The sequence below is a fragment of the Dipodomys ordii genome, unplaced genomic scaffold (genome assembly GCF_000151885.1).
Source record: "Dipodomys ordii isolate 6190 unplaced genomic scaffold, Dord_2.0 Scaffold50, whole genome shotgun sequence".
Taxonomy (NCBI): domain Eukaryota; kingdom Metazoa; phylum Chordata; class Mammalia; order Rodentia; family Heteromyidae; genus Dipodomys; species Dipodomys ordii.
This window is the reverse complement of record NW_012267266.1, coordinates 4,260,698-4,266,171: the sequence shown is the minus strand read 5'-3', so window position 1 is coordinate 4,266,171 and position 5,474 is coordinate 4,260,698. Positions and strand designations below refer to the sequence as shown.

At 43.5% G+C, this 5,474-nt stretch overlaps 1 pseudogene; it reads right to left on the bottom strand.

Annotated features, from left to right (window-relative positions):
* Window positions 1-4,941: 4,941 nt before the first annotated feature.
* Window positions 4,942-5,059, bottom strand: LOC105988686 (annotated as a pseudogene).
* Window positions 5,060-5,474: the final 415 nt, after the last annotated feature.

Sequence of the window (5,474 nt, the reverse complement as noted above, 5' to 3'; positions counted from 1 at the left end):
AACACGCCAAGCTCCTAAAACCTTTGCATGTATATTTTCTCTCTGGCAAGCTAGTATCCCTATTACCCCAGGTCTGAGACAAGGAAAATTAATAACTATCCTCTCAACTCAACCATGACCTCTGCTCCCACCGATAACATCATCACCCAGACCATGCTGTCTTGCCTGGACTGCTTCTCAAATGGTCTTCAGATGTCCCCCTGACATTACCCCTTCAATAAATAACCCAGAAGAAGCTTTCTAAAATGAAAGCTGACTTCCCTTCTTAAAAATCTTAAAGGGGGGGGCTGGGAAGGTGGCTCAGTGGTAGAGCGCTTGCCTTGCATACCTGAGGCTCTGGGTTCGATTCCTCAGGACCCCATAAGCAAAAAGAAAAAAGCTGGAAGTGGCGTTGTGGCTCAAGTGGTAGAATACTAGCCTTGAGCTGAAGAGCTGAGGGACAGAGTTCAGGCCCCACGACCAGACCCCCCCAAAAAAAATCTTAAATGGCTTTGCATGCCCTAAAGGTACCACTCTTTTACCTCTTTAATGTTCTTCTGCCCTACTCCCTAACCCACTAGGACTTCAGCTAGAATTCCTGACACATTTGCTCAGTTTCTTGAAACTTGGCTATTCTCTTTTTACCACATATTGATACTTCTTTGGACTGGAACTCTCTAGCTCTCATCTTTTCCCAGCTGACTTCTACTGATACTTCAGGGTGAACATAGTTTAGATTCTCTCCATCAGAACACCTTCCAGAAACCCCAAGCTAGGCAAGCTGCCTTTGCTCTCTATTCCTATTGCCCTGTGTTTTCCCTAATACAGCACTGATTCTGTTTCTTACTGACTTTTTATTTACTCCTATGTCTTCTACCATCAACCTCAGTTACTATTCTTGATTACAGGTGATTAATTTGGAGTGTGTGTGAGAGAGAGAGAGAGAGAGAGAAAGAGAGAGAGAGAGAGAGAGAGAGAGAGAGCCCTCTCCCGCTCTTTCTGGTCTCGGAGTACAGCATTAATACTTATACCCCTAATGCCTAATATAGAGATGGAGGCCTGCATCCACTCACTTTAATTTTAATACCTATTTACTGAGTATCTTATGTGCTACATACTGAGAATGCAGAAATGAATCAGGTAGGCAGGGCCCTGCTCTCAGATTGACATTCTAATGCTACATAATGGGTTTCCAGTGAACATGAGGTGTCAGGGATCTCAGCCTTACTGGGAAGTCCCTTAAGTCTTTCCTCACTGGAGCTACAAAATAGGTAACATAGGTTCTAGGGAAAGAGAGGAGATTCTTTTGTGAACCTCACTGTGTTCAAGCCCCCAGATACTACCTTTAAGCAGCAGAGGCCAGGAGGAAATGGTGGAAAGGGAGGAAGTGAAGTAAGGAATACAGAGGCTCTGAGTCCCTTAAAGGCAGGCAATGGTGCAGCTCAGTGCCCAGGAACATTTTGCTGAGACTGTTTGGTAACCAGCTTTCTTCTCTGCACTGGAGCAGAGGAAATAAATCAATCCACAGAGGAAAAAGACATAAATGTACAGGGATGACAGAGGAAAAGGAAGTGAAAAGAAGATGGAAGTGGAAGAATGGGAAGGAGATGGAGGCACAGATAGAAAGCCTGAAGGACTGAGTCCTATCTGTATCAATGGCAGGCAGCTCAGGCAGTACCAATTTGGGTCACAGAAAAAAAGTGGATTTGATTTTTGGAATCCTTGGAATTCCCTACAGTCCGCAGGTCCCTCAAGTCACCTATGGCTCTATCTGGCCATCCCAGATGCTTCTGCCTGGAACCTGTCAGTTTCTAAAGCAGAATATATTCCATTGAATCTCTCTCTGCCAAGGAAGGAAAAACAGTCTCAGAAAATATCATACAACATACTATCTTCTCACCCTCTGTTTCCCGATTGAGAACTCAGTCTGAGATACTGGCCTGACAGTATCTTCATTTGTAGACACAGATCAGAAACTTCCTCAAGCTGAGAACTAAGAGGCAGGGGCCCTGCCCCAGGAGCTTCCAGAAACCAAACTAACAGCTGAGCTCCTTACAGGGAATTCTTCTCTTGCCAGCAGCCTTAGTTGCTCGCTCCTGAGGCTGTGATGCCATCTGCTGCTCAGCTGAGGAAACAGACCTATGAAGATCTGCAAAGCTGAACCCCAGCTGGTGGGGGCTGGGCAGGAGGCCTGTTCTGGGCCTCTGAGAACCATATCTTTGTTCTGTCAAACACAAAACTGGCCCTCAGGGTTGAAGCAAGAAGCAAATGTTCTGATCCTTGCTGTCAATCATTCTTCTTAGACTAGGCAGGATGCCTGCCTCTCTTCCACAAGAAAGTACTTAGGGTTTCTGGAGGGCTGGGTAAGTCTGACATCCTTCATAAAAGTCAGTGTCATTTCAAGGTTAAATTACTCAGAGTCTCAGCCTGGCTTTGAAGTTCTATAGGTTTCCTCAAAGAAATTTTTTTTCTTTGCAGGTTTAACTAAGATTATTCAAGGTTGAGTTAATTAGATGAACAAAATAATGAGGCCCGAGATAGAGGAATTGAGGCTTTGAAGAAATAAGCATGCTCATACATATTTGACATAAGAACTGAAGCCAGACTCACAGCAACTTTTTTTTTCTGGTCCTAGGGCTTGAACTCAGGGTCTAGGCACTGTCCCTGAGCTTCTTTTGTTCAAGGTTAGCACTCTACCACTTGAGCCACAACACCCCTTCTGGCTTTTTCTGTTTATGTGGTACTGAGGAATCAAAGCTTCATGCATCATAGGTGAGCACTTTACCACTAAGCACTAAGCCAAATTCCCAGACCTCGCAGCAACTTTCTGAAGCTCCCCTGTTCAGGTCTTTTCTGAGAAAGGGATATGAATTCCAGTGGTTTGGGGTTTGGGGCTGTTTTTAAATCTTTGTTTTGTTTTTGGTTGTACTGGGGTTTGAACTTGGGACCTCATTCTTTTTTTTGGGGGGTGTACAAAATATTTTTTATTGTGAAAATACTGTACAGAGGGGTTACAATTACATGGGCAAGATAGTGAGTACATTTCTTTCTTTCTTTTTTTTTGGTCCGGTCATGGGGCCTGAACTCTGGGCCTGGGCGCTGTCCCTCAGCTCTTCAGCTCAAGGCTAGCGCTCTACCACTTGAGGCACAGCGCCACTTCTAGCTTTTTTCTTTTTGTTTATGTGGTGCTGAGGAATCGAACTCAGGGCCTCAGGCATGCAAGGCAAGTGCTCTACCACTGAGCCACCTTCCTAGCCCAGTGAGTACATTTCTTATCAAGCATTGTAGCCTCCTCCTTCGTTTACCCTTCCCATCCCTTCCCACCCAATCCTCCCCGCCCCCAAGTTGTAAAGTTCGTTTTTGACATCACAACTTGTACTTCTCATTGTTGCAACAGGTCCACCTGTATCCTTATTTAAATGACTTGTTTTCCCCCTTCCCCTCCACAAATTATACTGACATCAAATACAGTGAAAGCAGGGGTTATACTGTGAGGGAGGGACGGGTCCTCATTCTTGAGCTGCTTGGTTATCTGGCACTCTATCTGAGTAATGCTTCCAACACAAATGTTTTATGGTTTTTGGAGGGGGGTTTTGGAGTTTGAACTCATGACCTTAGACTTGCTAGGGAAGCATTCTACCACTTGGGCTTCAGCCCTTCTTTGCTTTAGTTTATTTTCCAAGTAGGGTCTCAATTTTGCCCTGGGTCTGCCTCAGAGCAAATCCTCCTGCCTCTGCCTTCTACATTGCTGGGATTATAGGTATGAAGTACTATACTTGGACTATGCTTTTTTCTTTCTTTTTTTTTTTTGGTCGATCATGGGGCTTGAACTCAGGGCCTGGATGCTATCCCTGAGCTTTTCTTCTCCTTTGAGCCACAGCTCCACTTACAGTTTTCTGTTGGTTAATTGAAGATGAGTCTCATAGACTTTCCTCCCTGAGCTGCCTTCAAACTGAGATCCTCAGATCTCAGCCTCCTGTGTAGCTAAGATTACAGGCATAAGCTACCAGCACCCAGCAGCTGGTTTGTTTTTGAGATAATCTTGCTAATTTTGCTGACCTTGAACTTTGATCTTCTCATCTCTGCCTAACATAATTGGAACTGCAGGAATGTGCCATCATGCCTAGCCCTCTATTGCATTAACAAAAGCCACCTGTTTATTTTTATCATTAAGTAGTTGTACAAAGAGGTTTCAATTCCATAAGTCAGGTTATAAGTACAATGCATCTTGATCAATGTTACCCTTTCCATCATTGTCCTCCAGTTTCTCCCCAAGCTACATAGTTCATCCTTTACATAATGTACATTGGCTATAATGACTATATTTGTTTACTCTTCCTCCCTCCATTTGTGACCCTTTCTCATTTTCTTCTCCCTACCCAAATATTTCCACTTCTTGGTATTCATTTTGTTAAATAGTTCATTAGTTGTTCAGAGGAGTTAAGCCACTGGACTCCTCACCCAAGTATACCATCCTTTAGTCAGTTTGTTTGTGTATATATGCATAAACCTTATATATGTTATCATGTATGTATTTTAGATCTAACTTTCATATATGAGAGAAAACATGCACAATTTGTCTCTCTGAGCCTGACTTACTTCACTTAACTTTTTCTAGGTCCATCGATTTCCCTGAAAATGATATAATGTTATTCTTTCTGACAGGTAAAATTCCATTGTGTATGTATAATGTTTTCTTTTTTATATCTATATTTTTTTTATTTGGGGAGAGGGAATAGAAAAGAAAGCAGCCCCTATACTGGGCCCTATCCAGTGACAGCTTCTTGTTCCATAGGGTTAAGGAAGACTTTGAGGAAATAAAAGTTGTTTGGGAAAATCCAGATGTAGTTGCTTTGTATGTTGTGATGGTAGAAGGGATGAAGTGAAGTGTGAAGGCCCCTCACACACTCCATCTTGCCTCAGACTACGTCCTAGAACCCTGGGGCAGAGAAAACACCACTTTCATTCCTGCTTCTTGGGATTGTTGACTGCTATGTAGTTAGTGATAGAGAACGACAAGCAAGAAGAGCTACACGCCCAGCATGTTGGCGAAGATGGCGAGCCGCATGTCCATGATCATCCTGACCGGCTCCACTCCGCCGGGGCACCACACGAGGTAGAAGGCCTGAACCAGGGCATGTATATTTTCTTGATCCACTCATCCACTGTAGGACATTTGGGCTATTTCCATAAGTTGGCTCTCGAAAATAGTGAGCAATAAACATAGATGTGCAAGTGTCCTTACCAAATCCTGATTTGTAATGTTCTGTGTAGATGCCCAAGAGTGGTATCACTGTATCACAGGGTAGTTCTATGTTTAGGTTTTCAAGGAATCTCCAAACCACCTTCCAGAATTGTTGCAGTAATTTATATTCCATGCCAAGCTCATGAGAGGGCTCCTTTTCCCCATGTTCTCAGCAACATGCCACATGTTTATTGATTTTTATGAAGAGATGGTTAGTTTGAGGACCTTTTTGCAAAGGAGTTATACTAGC